The following is a 22,761-nucleotide window of genomic DNA, read 5'->3' as shown; positions in this document are numbered from 1 at the left end:
CATTAATTTTCTTATTCAGCATGCGTGTTGCCTGAAGCCCCAGCCTTAAAGTTATTTTTGGAGCAGAAATGGAAAATTAGTTTATGACATCGTCACTGGCAATCAAGTTATTGAAGTTATTAAAGCACTCCGATGGATTCTGTCAGAAACCCCATGGTAAGAATGTATATTTACATCAAAATTAGATTATGTTCTTTTTGACACCTGCTGTTATACATTAATGTTTCATTTGAAGAGGAAAACGAGGGGGTTGGTGTTGTGACTAGAAGTGATAATTGAGTTTGAAGTTAGAAGCTGAAGATCAAAGAACGGTGGGATTGTTGGAATTTGTACAATTTGTTTTTTTGAAGATTTATTTCTGTTTGTTAATGACATGTAAAATTATATAGTTATAATTTGATTTGTATTTATTGACTGCATAGTATAGCAACAGCACGGTAACAAGCAAAATTATATGTTTAATCCATGAAATTAAATAAACCATAATTATTAGTACCATTTATAGGAACGCTACAGTCACCGTTCACTTTATGTGTTTGGAATTCTGCAGTACCACCAAAATGCATTTGCCCCTTTCCTCCACCCCCAACTAAATGTCCTGCAAGAGATGCATCTCCCTGTACGTGATATACTCACCTCCAGTCAGATCCAGAACACTTTCCTACCAATGTTTGGCTGCTTCAAGTGTCACAATATAACCTTTGATTTTATGGTTACAACCAATCCAGTCATCTCTAGCAATACATCACTTCTTTTTTGTATTATAGCACAGTGTTTCTGTGTGTATATACTGTCTTTGCTCGAATATAAGATGTTTTTTTCAAAGCAAATGCTCTAAAAAAATACCCCTCATCTTATATTCGAGGTCGTTTTATAATCTGACCTCCAATAGAGGTCTGACTATAAGACTAAATCCAGATCACTGCAGCGCTGCAGGGGACCTGGATTCTCCTCTCTGACAGCTGGTGAACGTCTGTGGCCTGGCACTTCCACCGGGGGTTCTATGATGGAGCGCCGGTGTGACATGACCTTCCGGTACTCAGTCATAGAGCCCCAGACTTCCGCTGGCTGCCCTCACTAGACACCAAGGAGTCTGGAGCATGGGGGGAAAGTCTGGGGATGCATTGGTAAGTCTGGGTGGGCAGAGTGGCACACCTGGGGCAGATGTGCATAACTAGGTGGGAGGGTTGGCAAATAAAAGGAAATAAAAACGGGAAATGCATTTCTTACAATCAAAGTTTTGAATAAACATGAAAAACAGTTTATATGTGAATTAATATTTACTGGTAAAACTTTTTCCCTATAGGGTAGTCTTATATTCAGGCTTTTTCTTTTTTTCCCTAAATTAATATTCAAATTTTGGGGTCCATCTTATAATCAGGGTCTTGGTGCCCGATGCTTGGCTAATAGCAAAGTAACAATAATCTAAAAGTAGTAAAGCCAGCACTCGCGGTCTTCAATAGTTCTTCATTTTTACTTGCAAGAAGCCAAGATGTCAATGTTTTAGTCCACCTCGTGGACTTTCCTCAGGACATTGGTAATATATATATATATATATATATATATATATATATATATATATATAATCAATGTAATAAAAAGAGAATGCACATTGAAATCCTTCCAAAAATGAGTTTGCTTTAGTACCTAATGGAACCATTTCGTTTCCTAGAATTTTTATTACCTATTTGCTTTTGTATTCAGAGATCCTATTAAAATGCTGCCACACCTAATTCATATTTATCTAAAGTGTCTAGTGTAAAAACACACAGATCCATAGTGTGCCTTATGCTATATATGTTTTGTAGTGGAGACCTGAGCAGGGTGTAGTCTTCACAGGAAGGGTGTGCTGCATCCTTGGCTGCTCCAGTCTTAATATTTTGGGCCACAACCATAAGATCTTCTTTGTGTTTCCTTAATTTCACTATATCTAGAATAAGGAGCTGTAGGCGGCATTTGTACTCTAACTGGATTCTTTCTGTCCCTCCTATACAGTTATATACACACACACCAAAATAATGTACCAGATTTGTTTCGGGCTCAGTATTACTAGTCATTAGTGGTCTATTTGTCCTGGGATGTTTCTGTTTGGTGGATACATATTTTATAAGAAAGCAAGTGCACACCCAGCAAGTACTATATAAGAGCACCCAAAGCCTAATATGGGGGATTCTGTCACACTATATGGGTGATTCTCAAGAAATCTTGGTTTCAGAGATTTCAAACTTCTAACATTTTTAAAAAGACTTCCAAGTCAAATTTCCCCTTAAGTGTTTCTGTACATTTAATTTAAAAACAATTATTTACAATTTAACACCTTTTTGAAAATATTTTCCAAAACAAGTCCTTAGAAATCTTGTAACCACAACAGTCTGAAAACATCAGTACCATTAGGAGAGTGAACACATATTTGGCTGCTGTTTACCACCTCCAAAATGAGTTTCTTTTATTTCCCTGGTGTATTTACAAGCATAGTTCTCCCTATAGTCAATGTGTGTACCACAAAACCATTAATTCTTTCACACTGATGCTTGATGCTGTGTGTGCGTCTGGAGAAGTATGAGAGGTAGTCCTGTGTGAGTTCTACCAATGGAGCTATGTCTCTTCTCAAGAAACACATTCCTCACTTCCTTCTTTTCAGTGGACCCATCTTTACATTCCTTTTGGCACAGATTTGGTTACCACCAAAGGGAACCACCAAAGTCCAGAGCCGCAGAAGCTGCAGCAACCCTAACCAAGTGGGCCCCAAACGATTTATCCATGCCGGCAGAACGAAGAATCCACCGAACCCAACGAGCCACTGTAGGAACCGAAACCGGCCGAAAAGGGGCGACGTAAGATACGAACAAAGAGCCCTGGGCCAAAGAACGCAAACTCGCCGTGGCCGAGAAAGGAACTCTACACGAAAATCTTGGACAAATTGAAGGACCCAAAGGTGCTCAGTGAGAAGCGACCAGGCTGGGGAAAAATACATTAAACGGTCTGCTACTGGAACATGAGCTTATATGGAAGAGGGTCTTCCCTGACGAGCCTCTTGACTTGGAGGATAATCCTCTACCCCTGGTGGTGCCTCTGAAGGAAGCAGAGTGGAATTCGGAGCGCTGACCCGCTGAACTCTCCTGAAATCTGGGCCTGTTGCCCTGGAAGGCAGCTCTGCTTGTGGCGCGGCCTCTCTCCCTACCAGCTCTCCCCAAAAAATGGTTTCGGATCGAAAGACCTTTCACGTCTAGGTCTGAGCGTTGTTAAGGGAAGTAAAAACATTTACGTGGTGGTTGAGCTCCTTCAGGATTGAGCGATATGAGCAGCCGGAGCCCACTCTGAGGATCGAGGGTGCGTGTAAACAGTTGTTTAAAAATGTTGCAGAGGATAAGAACATCGGTCATGGACACGTCCAGTAGATTATCGTCATTTTTGTTTCAGGATATTTTCATTCTACTCTGTTTACGTTACAATATAATATACTATACATTCATATCTGGACACATTGTGGTAATGAGAATTTCAGTACTAAATGCAATAAAATACAAAAATAATTAATTCTTATGTTGAAAATCCTCTTTGTGCAAGCCAGCGAACGCGATTATATTTATTATGATGTTTTGCCATATTCCTAAATTACAAGTTTTACATAAAAAATAATTACTGCCATGGTGTTTTAGTTGTTTTATGAGAATGACCCAAATAGTCATATGTTGGTTATCCCGCCACTACGTCAAAGTTACCGAATTTAGGCAAGTCCCATCTAATTTTACGTGGCTGTATTGCTTACCATGGAGCTGAATCAGTGAGACTGCACGGCCTTTTAAGCCACTGAGACGCTCCTGCAATTTAAAGCCCGTAGACACCATAATGCACACCATTAATGAGGCAGTTGTGTGATCGCAGGTGGGTTTGGACAAAACCAAGTCCTGTGTGCCCAGTTGTGATAATTTGTTAATTCCGCCCAGTTGTGCTTTGATTTCTAAAAATGCCGTTCCTAAACAAAAATATACGCTCAACACAACCCCCGATGACTTTTCATGACAGAACCGGATTGCATTTAGGCCATAGTGATTTGCATTTTGCTTGTGTTTATGTGCTTTCAAGCTATAATGTTCATCTTTCCTATTTCCGTGTGACAATTACATTCTTTAGTTTCAGTTTTTTGGTAATAATAGGCCTTCGCTTTGAGAAGCAGGAAATGAAAAAAGATAAAAGGATGGTTCTACTTCAATGAATTCAGACAAGTAATGTTTTGGATAACAAGGAATGTGCTGTTGCATGTATTGTATTCAGTCCCACCGCTGTTCACATAATATGCAAGGTTGTAACTTTGTCTTAAGTAACCATGTATTGTTGAAATAACGCCTATAAAAAAAAATAGAACAAATGATAGTGAACAGTTAATATATCATACTAATATGCAAAATATAAATGTGGTATAACAAAACTTATAGAAATAATGTTAAAGAATGTGTTCTTATGAAGACACAATAGGCTGTCCCAAGTGATGAAAGCAGGGATTTATTAGGCCATTGATTTGTCAGTTGAGATAAAATGTATTATTGGTTTGTTCTGCTTTTTTTTAATAACTCAGGTTGAGATTTAAAAAAAAAATCTTTACTTTTTTGGTTTTATATTTGTAATAATAATTTTGATCATTTTTTGATAGGGCATATGATATGTCATAAATTGGATGAATCAAGGATTTTTATTTTTTTTGACCCTCAGATTTGTACTAATTTTTTAGTTCAAAACAGTTAAGTGACATAATTTACAAATTATATTTTATAATAGTTTTGGTGTTTGAATATTGGCATTGCACATGGTAACGCAAGCAAAAACAATAACTTTCTTACATGTACATGAGGCATCTTTGTTACAATGCAGCCTCCCATCCAGGTAATGATCACAATCAGCTCGGTTTGGCTTCCAAGACCTGACTGGCTCGAGAAACGCCAAGCCTGTTTTGGGTCTGTACAAACAATATTCATTTGTCTGAAGAAAAAAAATAATTTTCAATTTAAACTTTCAGATGAGGCTTCTGACCATCAGGCACCCCCTATTTATCGAGTATCCAAGATACACGTCTACATCTCTTATCAGGAAAGACAGCTCTGGAATATTTTTATAAAACATATCGGCCTCTAACTGTGAAGAAATGAGCAAAACAATCACCATTCCATCTGTTTTATTTATAAGCCACAAATTATACGTCAATTCATTTCTCTGGCCCCGTTGACTGAGATCTTCCTTATCACAGAAAACTATAGCAAACTGTTGTCAAACACAATTTCGCTCAACAGAAATCCATTTCTCCCTGTTTATTTCTCCTGCTTAAATGTGCGCTTGGAGCTAATGGAAAAAATGAAAATGCAATGACAAGCAATAGCTGTCAAATATGAAATTACTATACTTGGCGTGTTTGGTGTTTTCTGGGATTATTTCTGTTTTCACTCACGTCTACATAAAAATAGAAATAAGAAATGTATGCGTAAAGGCACATTCGGAGTACATCTTATTTAAAGCATGTCACGAGATGTATTATTTGTTTAGTAAATAGTGGGAACTAGTAAATTGTAAACCAGAGAAACATAAAGATTTTAAGTTTTAATTTTCTTTTATACAGTTTTAGTCGACATTATTGACGCCATTGATTATTTTCTCCATCATGTACAAAACCTTCAGAAATAATTGAAAGTGTACTTTGTATTATCAAAATATTTTAATGGAATGCCCGAAGGTATTCAATAAAAAAATAAGCCTTTTCAACTGACGTCTATAAGATTCTTACTCCTGTGGTCTCTTCTACTCTCCAACTGCAAGCCCTTGAATCTTTGCAGGATACCCTTTCCCAATGATAGATTTCAGCAGTTTCCAAAGGTTTCAATCATTGATGGCCTGTTATTTTGGATGTGTGCTTTTGATAATTGTCCTGCTGGATGACCCTTGGGCTTCGACCAATATCTAGTTTTTTGGCACAAGGTAGCACATTTCACTGTAATGATCCTCAAAGATCACTTGATGATCCTCAGATTTCCTGAATCCCTTAAACCTTTGAATGAGAGAGGTCTTTCCCCTGAGAGGCCAGGAGCAGCCCAACTCTATCGATCCGCCGCCATATTTTACTGTAGGTAATGTGTCGTTTTCTTATAAACTTCACTTCATCCAGTATAAACATATTGCTGATCTGCATTGCCAAAGTTCTTTGCTTCCATCTGTTCCAGAATGATTTTTTGCTAAATATGTTTGTCATGCCTTTTTTATGTTTTGCTTTTAGCAGTTGAGTCCTACTAAAATCTTGTTTTAGTAGGAGGTGTTTTGTTTAAACGGGGAGGTGGTTCTTATAACTTCAGAGATATACATCCAGAGTTCAGTGAAACAATATTATTTATTAAAAGGTAATTTTTTATTATGAAAAGTCCAAAAAACTTAATAGAACACATCTTAAATTTAAGCAAGTGCTAAAATTAGCTATATTAAAAAATGAATTAAAAAGAAGAGAAAAAACAACTTTATGAACTTGTTTCTCTCCAACCTGAAGTTTTGGCTTATTTCCTTACTTTTGCTTAGCTTGTGGTTTCATGCTATTTTTTTTCCTAGCACCTGTACTGTCCATTAACAATAATATATTTTCCTATGAGAAAATATCTGACTCGTTTGCTATAATGGAGGGTCTGTAAAAAATGCATACATACACACATAAAATATAAATTAATTATTACTATTAATTATTATAATCTTTCAAAACACAGCCTGTTGTAAAGGGTTTTTAGATGATGCCACATACCTCGGTATTTTTTTAATTATCAACCCTGGTTAAATTATAGCATGCAAAAGTAGAGTAAAACACTCAAATACTAAAAATATTTATATAAAAAAACCCATCTTTGGTCGAAAGCTGTTTTGAAGTGTATAATACCAGAAGTCGATATAAACTGTATATAATATAATGTTGCCTCTTCTGTAAGTGGAAGGAATACCAGTGGAATCCAATCATGCTGCCCCATGAAATATTAGAAAAGACAATTGAATTATAATTTATTTCAGAAAGGTAGCGTTTACTGCCATGATGAAAGGATACGCTGTTTGTGGAATATATTTCATGTCTCCGACCCTGGAGAGATTACATAAATCCCCTTTATCTGTATGCGGTTTCCTTTTTATTCGAGTGGTTTTAAGTAGACTTTTTTTTTTCTTTCTTGTATTTTATAAGATGTTTCCCATAACGTCTATTAAAGTTTATGTTTGTAGGTATAGAGGAGAAAACTTAATTCCACTCGGAGTCCACAGAAATCCAGTTTATTGAGTTTTCTGTTGTAAAGAGAAAATATTTAGGACACACATTCTACAGAAATTGTAACATAGTAACATAGTTCATAAGGTTGAAAAAAGACCAAAGTCCATCAAGTTCAACCTATATACATATTGTGTCCCTACCGTGTTGATCCAGAGGAAGGCAAAAAACCCTTATGAAGCAGATGCCAATTGCCCCATACCAGGGGGAAAATTCCTTCCCGACTCCAAATATGGCAATCAGAATAAATCCCTGGATCAACGTTCTGTCCCTATTAATCTACTATCCATAACTTGTAATATTATTGCTTTCAAGAAACACGTCCAGGCTCCTTTTAAACTCTTTTATTGAGTTTACCATTACCACTTCCTCTGGCAGAGAGTTCCATAGTCTCACCGCTCTTACTGTAAAGAACCCCCGTCTGTGCTGGTGTAGAAACCTTCTTTCCTCCAGCCGTAGAGGATGTCCCCTTGTTATAGATACAGTCCTGGGTATAAATAGGTCCTGGGAGTGATCTCTGTACTGCCCCCTTATATATGTATACATAGTTATTAAGTCCCCCCTAAGCCGTCTTTTCTCCAAACTAAATAACCCTAATTCTGATAATCTTTCTGGGTACTGCAGTCCTTCCATTCCCCTTATTACTCTGGTTGCCCGTCTTTGAACCCTCTCCAGTTCCACTATATCTTTCTTGTACACTGGTGCCCAGTACTGTACACAGTATTCCATGTGTGGTCTGACTAGTGACTTGTACAATGGTAGAATTATTTCCTTGTCATGGGCATCCATGCCCCTTTTGATGCACCCCATGATTTTATTTGCCTTAGCAGCAGCTGCCCGACACTGGTCGCTACAGGTAAATTTACTGTTAACCAAGACTCCTAAGTCCTTTTCCATGTCAGTCGTCCCCAGTGTTTTCCCATTTAATACATATTCCCAGCCTGGATTTTTCTTCCCCATGTGCATAACCTTACATTTATCCGTGTTGAACCTCATCTGCCACATCCCAGCCCAAGCCTCCAACCTATGCAGATCCATTTGTAATCGTGCACTGTCCTCTATTGTGTTAACCACGCTACAGAGCTTAGTATCGTCTGCAAAGATTGATACTTTACTATACAATCCCTCTACAAGGTCATTAATAAATATATTAAAAAGAATAGGACCCAAAACTGACCCCTGTGGTACCCCACTAGTAACAGTCACCCACTCAGAGTATGTACCATTAATAACCACCCTCTGTTTCCTATCACTGAGCCAGTTACTTACCCACATACACACATTCTCCCCCAGCCCAAGCATTCTCATTTTATGTACCAGCCTTTTATGTGGCACCGTATCAAATGCTTTGGAAAAATCAAGATATATGACATCCAGCGATTCTCCCCGATCCAGTCTTGAGCTCACCTCCTCATAAAAGCTGATCAGGTTAGTTTGACAGGACCGATCCCTTGTAAACCCATGCTGATATGGAGTCATACATTTATTTTCATTGAGATACTCCAAAATAGCATCTCTTAGGAAACCCTCAAACAGTTTACATACAACAGAAGTTAAACTAACAGGCCTATAATTCCCCGGGTCACTTTTTGTCCCCTTTTTGAATATTGGCACAACATTTGCAATGCGCCAGTCCTGGGGAACAGACCCGGTCACTATAGAGTCCTTGAATATTAGAAATAGGGGTCTGTCTATTACATTACTTAACTCCCTTAGAACGCGGGGGTGAATGCCATCTGGACCTGGTGATTTGTCTATTTTGATTTTTTTTAGGCGGCACTGCACTTCTTCCTGGGTTAGACAGGCGACATGTACTGGGGCATTTATCTCATCCTGCTGTATATTACCTGGCATTTCATTTTCCTCTGTGAATACAGCAGAGAAGAATATATTTAATAGATTCGCTTTTTCCTGATCCCCGTCTATAACTTCTCCCTCATTACTTTTTAAGGGGCCGACGCTTTCATTTTTAACCTTTTTACTATTTATATAGTTAAAGAACATTTTGGGGTTTGTTTTACTCTCTTTGGCAATGAGTCTTTCTGTCGCCACTTTTGCTGCTTTTATCTGATTTTTACATATTTTATTTTTTTCCCGATAGCTTCTTAGTGCTTCCTCACTGCCTTCCTGTTTTAGTAGCTTAAATGCCTTTTTTTGCCATTTATTGCCACCTTTACATTTTTATTTATCCACATTGGTTTTCTCTTGCTCCTGACACTTTTATTCCCATACGGTATGTACTTTTCACAGTGAGAATTTAAGATATTTTGAAAAATCTCCCATTTAGTATCTGTGCTTTTGTTTTTGAGGACATTTTCCCAATTTACAGTGTTAAGGGCTTCTCTTAGTTGATCAAACTTTGCCTTCCTAAAGTTCATAGTTCTTGTGGCTCCTCTAAGAGTTCCCTTATTGAACGACAAGTTATAATGTATTATATTGTGATCACTATTTCCTAGGTGCCCTCTGACCTGCACATTAGTTACTCTGTCAGGTCTGTTGGTTAATATTAAGTCCAGTAGAGCGCCCCCTCTGGTTGGGTCCTGTACCATTTGGGACAGATAATTATCTTTACTAATAGTCAGAAAGCGGTTTCCTTTATGAGATTCACAGGTCTCGGTTTCCCAGTTTATGTCGGGATAGTTAAAGTCCATAATAACCACCTCATTGTGATTTGCTGCCTTGTTTATTTGCTTTAATAATTGATCTTCTGCTGCTTCAATTATATTTGGTGGCTTATAGCAAACCCCGATCAGTATTTTATTATTTTTCTTTCCATATATTTCTACCCATAATGACTCCACATCATCATTTCCCTCACATATATTCTCCCGCAGTGTGGCCTTTAGGCTGGACTTTACATAAAGGCAAACTCCTCCCCCTTTTCGTTTTTTCCGATCCTTCCTGAATAGACTATAACCCTGTATGTTAACCGCCCAGTCATAGCTATCATCCAACCATGTCTCTGTTATACCCACTATGTCATAATTTTCTGCAGACATTATTAACTCCAGTTCGCCAGTTTTATTGGTCAGACTTCTGGCATTAGTAAGCATACAATTTAGAGGTGTATGGTTTTTTCTCCTATCAAGCCTATCCCTATTAACTATTCTAACCCCTCCCTCCGCTCCACCCCCAGGTACATTTATATGCCCCAGCTCTCTATCTATACTATCTATCTATTGTGTATCTTTAGGAAATGAAGTTAAAATGGGATGTTCAACAAGTTCATATAGGAGTGATGGTCTGGTGCTCACATACCTTTGGTCATATAGTGTATTATGTTTATATTAAACTCATTCTACAAGGACCAAGTTGGTCCTTGTAGAAAGAGTTAAAAATAAAGACTGTTTTTATATTTAACTAAACAGCCATCATTAATGCTAATCTAAATCATGTTATTTTGTAGCTGTCAGGTGACATGAAAATAACAATGTATTGGAAATGACATATTGTAGCGTCTCTGTTTAGGAATATGTATGGAAATGCATTTTTCATTTTAATACCCAGAGACTTTAAAGCTAATAAAACAAGTTATGAAACATTATTCAATGACTCACAATGCAACTCGCTGCAGTGCTTAGTATTTGTATGTCAAATAGAGGCACCAGATCTATGCAAATAGGTTGTTCTTAATAGAATCACCCTGGGCTAACAGAGTTGATATACCTATTTAGGCAAATATATGACTTAATATTTGTATATTGGGTGTTGTTAAGAAAGCATTAATGAGGAATAGTTTTAATGAAAGGTGTGACGCACAAAACGAAGGCAGAATGGACAGTAAAATAGATTGATTTCTTACTACATGCAACCAAATAATTAGTTAATGGGCCTAACATTATAATTTACTTGTCTTTTTGAACCACAAGCGCACGTTTAAAATTACCATTTAAAACAAAAAAAAAAAAAAACATTTTTGCAAAAACTTTAACAAATTTAGTACCAACTTTGTTTTAGCAATATGTGCTCTGTATGTTTTCAAGGCCCTACTTTTGGCCACTTGAAGTATACAATACATAGTAAATACATAATTTAGGTAGAAAAAGACATGTCCATCAGGCTCAACCTAGCATATGCACAAGGGTTTCATTAGACCAGAGCTTGGCCGAACATATCTTCTATAATACATTTGTAAGCGGACGAAAATGAAATTTAGGTGGAGCACTCAACTATCATGCATTAAAGTTTATATGTTGACTTGGGTGTTCCTTTAACCCCTTTATTTTCTGTACTCTTCGTGCCCAAGGCTGTTTTTAGTGTGGCAATCACATACAGGATGGTAGAGTCATAGTTACCAGAGCTGAGGCCGAGCTATGGAAAACTGGCTGGGGAAGTGGTGAGGATTAGGGTCATCAAGTCAGAGTTCAAGTCCGGTTACAGTCAGTTCCTAACACTCAGACTTTAGTGAACCGATGTCCCTAACTAAAGCATGTCTGCAAATATTTTTCAAAATCAACAATATATATACTGTATATGTTATAATTATCACATACGACTATTTCTTTTTGATGTTTACAGAGCAACTAGTGCATATAGAAACCTTGTGCCACTAATCTTTCTTAATAACTTTGCATGTATCACATCAGGCCCCATCTACTTATTTGTCTTTACATTAGTCATTTGTTTTTTTCCTAACTGGTCCCTTTACTTCATTTTCATCCTTTACACATATTCTAATTTTAGTAATTTTTTCTAAAATTTAAAACGTTTGCGTTTGTGTGGTGTGACTGTTCTTATTTTAAACCATACCCACTAGTTCCCAAACTTTCACCTACAGTAATATCCAATACGAAATCTCCATTTGTGAACATTAAATCTAATATGGCCTCCTTATGATTTGGCTCATCAGCTACTTGTTTTAAAGTTAATCCCAGTAGGGCATTTAGAATATCTGCACTCCGGGCACAACCAGCTGCTTTGGTCTTCCAGATTAAAGTCCCCCATGATTATAACTTCCCCTTTCAATATCATTTTAGCTATTTCCTCAATTAGTAGATTATCTACCAATGCTTCTGCTTGTCCGGGGAGTCTATAAATCACACTGCATGATTATGACATTGTAATGTAACCCAAACTGACTCTATGTTCACCTTACTAACATGTGTTAGGTAGGATTGTATGCTTTATCATTCACGTACACGGCCACCCCTTCTCTTTGTACATTAAACAAATGGTAGTGTTTGTAATAAACGAATAAATTTTGGCGATACCACTTAGTTCTTCAAAGCTATCAGATAACAACGGGTGATGCTCCCATTTGCAACAGATTTAGGTTCCAACAAAGATTATATGAGTTAAGTTTCATTTTTAGAAATAGTTGAGTTTTCATTGTAAAAAAAAAAAAATTCGAATAGAGTGAAGCTCCACATTTAAAGTCTGATGTCCGGGCTACTTATAGAAATAACCATATGTGGATTGTTTCATTGTTTTTATGTTTGTTATACTATTTCACATAACACAGGTGAACATGGCAGAATTGTATATTTTACAGAATTCACAGTTACACATGAACACTCACACTAACACACCTACAAACTTACACATACACACACTTATAAATACGCAATCACACCAAATTATCACACACCTCACTTTCTCACACTACTATCTTTTAAACACCGCATTCACTTATACTCCTTTATCATGCCTGGAGTCCATCACTGCTTACAGACTGTGTGAAAAGGATGACTGTTCTTTACAAATTTGCTCCATACATTTCACAAGATTATAACTGCACAAATATAAATGTTGTATAGTAGGTGATAATGCACATGTTGCCGGCAGTAATCGCTGTTGTAATTTCCTGTCAGTCCTTACACGCCATTGCATAGCATATGCCTTTGACACAAAATGTGTGAACATCAATGGAAACGAGTTTGTGTGGAAAAAGATGAGAAAGAGGTAACATGAATGCCTTAAACGATTGTCTACTGATGGAAAATATTGAGTGAAAATTAGCTATCTCTTTCCTTTTCAGAAGCCGTCATTCACTATACAGCAGGGTTTGACATATATACAAAGGAAAACCCTTGTGTGCTTTATCTTATTCAACAGATAAAAGCAAAACAAAAACACAAAAGAGACAAACAATGTAATGCGAACAATAACTAGAACTGCATGACAGATAATTAACAGGTGATAGAGGCAGGAAAGATCAAAAGAAGGAAAGAAATGGGTAATATGAATGTGCTGAATCGCAGATTAATTGTATGATTGGAAACAGCCCATCAAACAAACATTATATGTCTCAGGTAGTCAGCAAGCAGTGAAGAAAAGGATATGACAAGAATACCAACATGCAGCAGTATGAACTCCCTTCAGATGATGAAGTTCAGCAAAATTTGCTTTCCTATAACAATAACAGGGTCCAGGGCTGTATTGGGTTTTAAATTGCCCCAGGCCCTTTAAGCCCAGTGGACAATAAATGACATACGTACAGCGGCCTGCTGGATACACACAGCTCCACGCTACTCAATCAGTATGTATGAAGCCTGTGACTACACATTAAAATACTAGATTCGCCATACAAGCGGCAGTAAGTGGCCCAGCACCATCTGGCACCAATCCACAGGGCTTGAAGTATTGGAGAAAGTATGAATTGTCCTTGTTTCCGTCTCAATATAAAACAATATTTTGAGTAATAAAGACAGAGGCAGGTTGACAACCTTCAACCTTTTGGTGGATCCGTATCAAACCTGCGTCCAGTTTATTTCGAAACAATTTAGTGTTCGCTGAACAATTTCACTTAAAATGTCTAGAAGAATATAAGGAAGTGCCTTCACGGGCCTCTGGGTATCCTTGATGCCTGACCATGTACAGTACTTCATGGTTACATATGCATACCTCAGATAAAGTATAATATATATATTTATAGGCCCCTGCTGCATATATATTGAGAAGGGTTAGGTCCGAGGTGGTCCAAAAGCTTCTTAGTGCATGTATGGGCCCTTTCTTGGTTGTACTAATGACAAAAGCCACTAATAACTTGGTGGATAACATGTAGTATGATGATTCATCAACATGCTTGTACAGGTACATCCAAAGGAGACTCAACTGGTTAAGTCAATGGAGGTGGTGGAGACAGTCCTGCGGTTACTTTCCTTAAAGGCTTCAATTGGTTTTTAATTTCTCCTTTTGCTTATATGTGCTAGTACAGGGCCCCCAGTCAAAAGTACGGGGATGGTCATTCCCAAGGTCCTCTCCTTAGAGCCTCTTTATTTAATTTAATTTATATTTTCATTTCAAAAGACCCCTCTCATCAATGTATTCAGTATACTAGCATGCTATTAACACTGGAACGTTTTAGTAAGTATTCGTCCTGAACACTGCTGCTATGGTATAAAGCATACCTGGGTAGAATGGGAATGTCTACCCCTGAAAACATAATTACTAATATTAGTTATAATGTCACAATGTTTCAAATGGTAAAGATGCTTGGTCGCTTGGTGTTTTACCAATAAAAATACCACTTGGGTCATTTGGTCTTAAGGGCTTAGTGGACGTTTTGTATACCAAATATTTTATTAAGAATCATCCATGCATTTCTCTAGTTTCTAGTTAACTTTGATATTATTGCACTTAAAGATAAAAACTTACATATACAGTATGTTCTGTCTGCGGATTACAGATAATGACTGGTGTTCATGTGAGAGCTCAATACTTAAGGTTCTCATGAAAAGAAATGTTTCACTATAGAGATTATTCGGCTAAGTATCCTAGAAAATAATAGGAAAGCTACATATAATTTTTCAGCAAAACCAGATATTCAGAGATCTGTCCTCAAATATGCTGGTGGTTATAATACCTACAGTTATATGAAGCTGCTGGTCGAATAGCCAGATTCAACTTACACTGCACGCCCTTGAAAGATAATACCTGAAAAACTTCTCTCATATATGAATTGTTTTATAGTTTTATAGTTCCTTGGTCTTTATGCCTTTCCCATGCATGTTTAACTTCCTTTACTGTATTAGCCTCTACCGCTTCTCTTGGGAGGCTGTTCCACTTATCTTCCGCTCTCTTGGTAAAATAAAACTTCCTTATATTACATCTTCACCTCTGAGTTTTGGACTATGGCCTCTTGTTTAAAATAAATTTTAAATTTTGCAATCATCCATAATATAAAAAAGTATGTTGAATATATATATTTTTAAAATTAACAGGGATCCCACATCAGGTTAGGTGTCGAAACCACAAGGGGGTAAAGACCCATCTCCCTGTTCAGTGGGGGTTAAAATATATAAATATCCGATGGGGAAGCACTTATCCCATGCTGAGTGGTGTGTTGTATGTACAATAAAGACAGACAGATCAGGCAGAAGCTTCTTTATTCCATGCTCTCTCTTGCTCCCTCTCTCTGCCCCCCAACTGGTTACATAACAGGACTTAAGGTAGACCATATATTAGCATTTAAGGTAGAACTTTAGAGTTTGGAAATTAACAACATTAACAGTGTCACAAATCAATATAACATTACATCACATCTCCCCCCTCAAGCATTTACGCATTTAATGTGTAACAAAGTCCTCCCATATTTTAGGTTTCAATCTGCGACCATAACTAGAGTAGGTGTCCCTTGATTCCATAGGAGTGTTCAGAGCATCCTCTCTTTCTGGAGCCGTAGAACATGCTAAACCCAGGGAGTCGGTAGTTTGATATGGTTCCGTGTTGTCCTCAGAATACGAGTCAGGCTTGTCTGTTAAGGCGGGTGTGCTGGAAGCTGCAGCATCATTTGAGGTACATGTAGCAGAACTTGAAAAGTCAGGACGTAGATGACATCTGTTTCGTCTGAGTTCCTGACCCAGCCGATTCTCGATTACATATGACCTTGGGGTTTCCAATACTCGTACTATACGAGCAGGTTCCCAAGTTTTTCCATCTACTCTGTGTCTTACAGCTTGTCCTGTGGCAAATGGTGTCAGAGATTTGGCTGATTGGTTATAATATTGCTTTTGTTTGGAAATGATCTTGTTTCGTTGCGCAGCTACACGCTCGTGTGCAAGGTTCTGTGGCTGAAGTTTCTTTGGAGAAATGGGCACTGTTGTTCTCAGTGCTCTGCCCATAAGTAACTGTGCAGGAGAACATAAGCCCTCCAGAGGTGTTGCGCGATAGTTCAGAAGACCCAAATGAACATCCTGCCCGGATGATTGTGCTTTCCTTAGAATGGATTTGGCAATGCCTACATATTTTTCAGCTAGTCCGTTAGCCTGTGGTAGATGTGGACTAACGGGACTGTGCTTGATGCCCCATTCGTGGAGAAAAGATTGAAATTCAGCACTGGAGAATTGTGGACCATTGTCAGAGACAAGTTCTTCACATACACCATGCCTGGCTAGTATTGATTTGAAAGCCGAAATTACAGTTGAGGACTTCAGATCCTTCAGTTGTACTATTTCGAAGTATTTACTGTAATAGTCAACAATAATCAGGTAGTGATTCCCTTCAGTATGAAAAATATCAGTAGCCAGTCGTTGCCAAGCACGAGAAGGGATACTCCAGGGGATGAGAGGTTCTTTTGTGTTTCGTCGCTGAAATTCGTTGCAGGTTTCACAAATCTTCACAAACCTCTCAATGTCAGAGTCTATGTTAGGCCAATAAACCAATTCCCGTGCCCGTCGTTTGCACAGAGCCATGCCTAAGTGTCCTTGGTGAATTTGTTCCAAAACCACTTTCCGTTGACTTCTAGGAATGAGTATACGTTCACCCATGAAGATAATGCCCTCGTTATTAGACAATTCATGTCTCACAGGCCAGAATTCCTGTAATTCTGGTGGTAGTTTTTTGCGCTTCTCCGGCCAACCATTGCACATGACCCGGCAAAGTTTTTCTAGTTGCTTGTCCAGTAATGTTTCCTTTTGAATACTTTCCAATCTGACATCTGAGATGGGTACATTGACTAAGACTGTGTGCACTTGTTCCTCCAGATCAGGTTCATCCCGTGCGTCATGTCCTGCTGGAAACACCCTGGATAGCGTGTCTGCCATTGGGATTTCTTTCCCTGGTCTGTATTTGACAGTAAGGTCATATGGTTGCAGCTTCATTACCATTCTCTGTAGGCGTGGAGGGACTAAGTTTAGTGGTTTCAGCATTATGTGTTCTAAAGGCTTGTGATCCGTTTCCACTAATACTGGACGCCCATAGATATATTGATGAAATTTTTCACATCCATTGACAATGGCTAGCATTTCCTTTTCAATTTGGGCATAGTTGGATTGAGCTGCCGTAAGTGCCCTCGAGGCATAGGCCACTGGGTGACCTCTTTGTGTCAATACTGCACCCAACCCAAATTGTGATGCATCTACTTGAAGAACAGTATCACAGTTTACATCAAAATATTTCAAGATGGGTCCGGGCTGTTTGCTTATGGTGGCCTTTATTTTCTCAAATGTTGTTTGCATATTAGCATCCCAAGACCAGCATGCATTTTTCTTCAGTAGAGTTCGTAGAGGTGCTGTTTGTTGGGCTAAACCCTGCGAAAACTTTGACAGATAATTGAAAATGCCCAGTGCTGTTTCTAGTTCTTTTCTGGAAGTTGGTGCTTGCATTTTAATGATTGCTTGTATCTTGTTGGGATCAGGTTTTAAACCATTTTTACTGATGATATGCCCAAAGTAGCTTACCTCCTCAACACCAATCTGCAGTTTGTTCGGGTTGAGCTTCATATTCTTCTCACGACATCTCTTAAGCAAGGCAATCAGGTTCTTGTCATGTTCTGTACGGTCTTTGCCATAGACCAATAAATCATCAATTATGACTTCCACACCCTGCAGGCCTGTAATTAGCTCGTGTGATTTTTTCTGGAACATTTCTTGAGCAGATGCTACACCAAAAGGTACTCTGGTAAATCTCCATCGTCCAACCGGGGAGTTAAACGTGGTGAGGCGACTGCTGTTTTCATCTAGACGTAGTTGCCAGTACCCAGACTGTGCATCTAGTACACTGAACACTGATGCCCCAACAAGTTTGTGTGCTATGTCCTCTAGAGTGGGTAGTCTGTAATGTTCCCTCATTATTACCTTGTTCAAATCACGTGGGTCAATGCATATACGGATTGCTCCTGTGTTTTTCTTTTCCACCACCACCATAGAGCTGACCCATTCAGAAGGTTCTGTTACCTTTTTGATCACTCCCAATTTTTCCATCCTTGAGAGTTCTTGTTCTACTTGGCTTTGCAGAGCTAAAGGAATTTTCCTTGGTGCATGTATAACAGGGTGTGCCCCTTCTTTAATCTGGATTTTGCATATCCCTGGAAGACAGCCGAGTCCTCTGAATACATCACTGAAATCATGTTTAATGCCGTGAGCTGTAAGTATGTTGTCACTGCTGTTAACTGCCATTATAATTTTGATAAGTCCAATCTCTTGGCTCGTCCGCAGACCCAGCACAGCAGGAGCCTGTGTTTCTATGACAAATATCTGTAAATTAGTTTCAGATCCTTTATAGGCACATTTTGTGTGACAATGTCCAATAACATCCAGGACCTCTCCTCCATAACCTCTTAGCTTTGGTAGCCTCTGCGTTTCGAGTTGTAATTCCTTACTGAGGAATTTGCGATATATGTGCCCTGGCACGCAATTTACCTGAGCTCCTGTGTCAATCTTAAACTTGACAGGGATCTTAGCATCCCCTAGATGTAAGGTGACCACTGCTTCATCTGCAGAGCGTTGTGTGTTCTGCACCGATGCAAGGTATATCTGTGAGCCGTCTGTGTCATCATCTGAATGGTTGTCCAAATCATCTATATTATACACTGGTCGTGACTGTGGCTTCCTGTGGCTCATTCCATTATGACACATTTTGGCAAAGTGCCCCTTTTTTCTGCATTTATTACATATTTGGCCTCTTGCAGGGCATAACATATCTTTGTAGTGTGTGTTTCCACAATATCCACAGGTTGTTTCTGTGTTCCTAGCCCTGTTTTCTCTTTTATTCCCTCTCCAGTCAGCCTTTTCTCTTATGTGACTTCTAGATTGCTTTTCAATTGCACTGACTTGTGGTTGTGGACCTCCCAGTACCTGCAGGTCTTTTCTTGACATCTCATATGCTCTCGCAATTCTGATAGCTTTTTCAAAGGTTAATTCTTCCTCTTGCAGTAACTTTTCCTGCACTTCTTTGAACTGACTGCCCATTAATATCCTGTCTTTTATCATATCACTGCTATCATGAAATGCACAGTCTTTTGCAAGCAATTGTAACTGTGTGACCCACTCATCCACTGATTCACTGCCCCCTTGGTTCCTCTCATAGAACAGCTTTCTTTGCACTGTGGTGTTTTTTTGTGGATTACAATATTCATCAAACTTTGCAAATAGTACCTCTGTCTTTTTCTTGTCCTCTGGAGCTATGTTTCCACTTGCACACCATGCTCTGCATACATCCCGGCCTGTTTGGCCCACACTGATGAGAAAGTATGCAGCCTTTTGTTGATCAGTCCATTGTGCTGCATCAGGGCCTGCATAAACCAGCTCTATCAGCTCCTTCCACTTTGCCCAGTTTTCTGATATATTTCCAGATTCTAAATCCAGGGGAGGAATGTTTCTTGTGCTGTTTGCCATTATTCTTTAGATACACTTCTGGTACCATGTGTTGTATGTACAATAAAGACAGACAGATCAGGCAGAAGCTTCTTTATTCCATGCTCTCTCTTGCTCCCTCTCTCTGCCCCCCAACTGGTTACATAACAGGACTTAAGGTAGACCATATATTAGCATTTAAGGTAGAACTTTAGAGTTTGGAAATTAACAACATTAACAGTGTCACAAATCAATATAACATTACATCACAAGTGGGATGGGGTGTTAAAAGTAGAAAAATACCTTTTGAGTGTATTTATGCCCCTCAGTGTCCACCCCTTGACCATCTGGGGGGTTAAAGTGGCAACACTTTGCAGAGGTAAAACTGGGTGAGGAATAGACAAACTCACTAACAAAATGAGATTGCTGAAGATGTCAAAAGTCATACAACATGGCATGACTGAGCAACATGACGCAGCAACAAGACACAAGGTAGTTATACTGCAATAGCAAAAGGCAGTTTGTTCACAGAAAGGGTGGAGAACGGTACAAAATTAGTGCAGGCAACAATCAAGCATGGTGGAGGTTCCTTGCAAGTTTGGGGATTTGTTCAGAATGAATGGTCTCCTCAATGCTGAGAAGTACAGGCAGATACCACATCACACAGTACCATCTGGGAGGCATTGGGTTGGCAAATTTACTCTGCAGTATGACCACAAACATACAGCCAAAGTCATTAAGAATTAGACTTGTACATTTGGATCCGTATGAATTACAAATTTACAGAATTTTGGTAAATCTGGTGATTTCATATGAAGCCCTAAAAATGAGGCCAGACCCCCCACGAATCAAACAAAAAACAAGCAAAAAGCTCAGAATTTTATCCAAATTTATGGGCCCATGAATTTATAAACTATTACCATGTCTATTTTAAAGCATTCTTATTTTTTAAACTTGCCTAAAACTTTTGCACAGTACATTATGTATATATATGTGTGTGTGTGTGTATATATATATATATGTATATATGTGCGTGTGTGTGTATATATATATATATGTATATATGTGCGTGTGTGTGTGTATATATATATATATATATATATATATATATATATATATATATGTTATACTTAAGCAAGTGACATGTCTACTAGGGCATTTATTATTCTTTGTGTAACCTGTATAGATAAATATCATTACATGTTTTATAGAGTTATATATCTTATTTTTTAAGAACAATATTAAATACTTATTTGCTATTTCTTTATCTCTATCGAAAATACAAAACATAAGTTTGCTTATCTCTCAATTACACCCCATATGAAACTAGCAGACGGACATTGCCAAGACTAATTCTGCATAAATGTTGATAACATGGACTTCTGGAAAAAACCCAAAGCTTTCATGGTCTGGCAGACATACATTATATATCAATTATTTTAATCAGCACTGCTGTGAGTTGGACCCCAATCAAAGGTAACATCATTTTATCAACATTGGCAGATAAAAATAATTATAAATATGTACATATATCAGAATTTTACTGAAATAATAAATTTGGATAAATGTGGTATTTCCTGACTAACATACAAGTACACCAAGATTTCAAGATATATATGTATACATTATTATATTTGTTATAACAATGTCTGAATTCTATTTTCATAATACTTTTGTTTTATTCTTGGGCCTAAATACCATTATAATCCCCTACAAAGTTATTTTGAAATATAACTTTTAATAAAACTGTCAAAATCTTCTCATCATCAAAATTCTATACACCCACATCCTAAAAAGAAGAAAAATAGATAGTTATTGAATTATATACTGTACCTTAGTGTTAGTATATTGGAGAATTATACACATTTTAAATATTTAGATACATTTATATCAAAGTGTGGTTTGTATGTTTGCTGTTGTATTAAATATTTTTAAAGATCCAGTGTAAGAGAAGCAGCTACCAATAATACATCTAGTTGATGGGGGGGGGGTCCTGCTCATATACACCTCCAGAAAGGCAGACAGGTTTTTTTTTTGTTTTTTTTTTTATGAGAATATTTTAATAGTTTTAGTAAAAGTTATATTTCAAATTGGAGACCAATTTAGTTGATTGAATGAGAAAGCTACATAGCAGATCATGTAGTATATTAAATACTATTATATTTTTTCCCTGTTTGAATTATTTACACGTTCGCGTTACTGAACATATTTTTATTTATGTCCTGCAAAGAATCCAGATAAGGTGGGTGATACGTGGAGAGCTTGTTTTACCATTAGATTTAAGTATTATTTTACCTACGGATGGAGAACCCTAAAACACACTAATTTGAAAAACTAGTTATCTGGGGGTCTGCTAAGTTTGACCCAGGGGCTTCTTCTTTGTTGGCAGAAGAGTGGTGTGACCATACCCATATCTGGCCCCATTCCACCTATTCCTTACCCGTTATCCACTACTCCCCTCTCAGTTCTCTCCTACTAAAGGTGTTTGGCGCGAGCCTGGCCCTAACCAAAGCCACTACCCCGGGAGAAGGTGAGCTCCAAGGCTGCAGGTTTATTTATCAATAAAGGATATATAAATATCTGTCTTTCTGCGTGTCGGTTTGTCTATCAGCCTATTTTTCAGTTCCGTTTTATAAAATGAAATGATTCATCTAAAGGTGCATGTATATAGATAGAAAATAAAATAATTAGCAAAGCAATTTGATATTTTCACACTTCTATATGAAGAGTACATTGGTACATGTCTTATCGAACAAAGCCGGTTGCCTCGAAAAATTCCGAGGCTGCAAGATTCTATTGTCTGATTTTTATGTGCTGGAAAAGATTTATTCTCTTCCCCGTGCAATGGTCAGCAGCTGATATACCATACCAAGTGTGCACAATGGGAACTACCTCCTCGCTACAACATCTGTCACACGAATAACCCACCGGACTTTAGACAGCACGGAAATTTCCCTTTTTACACTTGCTTCG

At 38.0% G+C, this 22,761-nt stretch overlaps 1 long non-coding RNA gene across 1 annotated transcript; it reads right to left on the bottom strand.

Moving 5' to 3' along the window:
• Positions 1 to 17,698: 17,698 nt before the first annotated feature.
• LOC128483080 (uncharacterized) lies at positions 17,699 to 17,926 on the bottom strand. The gene is made up of 2 exons (XR_008351038.1): positions 17,862 to 17,926; positions 17,699 to 17,831 (listed from the first exon to the last, which is right to left on the bottom strand). It is a non-coding gene; the product is annotated as an uncharacterized LOC128483080 (long non-coding RNA).
• Between the last annotated feature and the right edge of the window lie 4,835 nt (positions 17,927 to 22,761).

The sequence above is a fragment of the Spea bombifrons genome, chromosome 3 (genome assembly GCF_027358695.1).
Source record: "Spea bombifrons isolate aSpeBom1 chromosome 3, aSpeBom1.2.pri, whole genome shotgun sequence".
Classification (NCBI taxonomy): domain Eukaryota; kingdom Metazoa; phylum Chordata; class Amphibia; order Anura; family Pelobatidae; genus Spea; species Spea bombifrons.
Note: the sequence above shows the minus strand (reverse complement) of the source record. Positions and strands in the feature narration are given on the sequence as shown.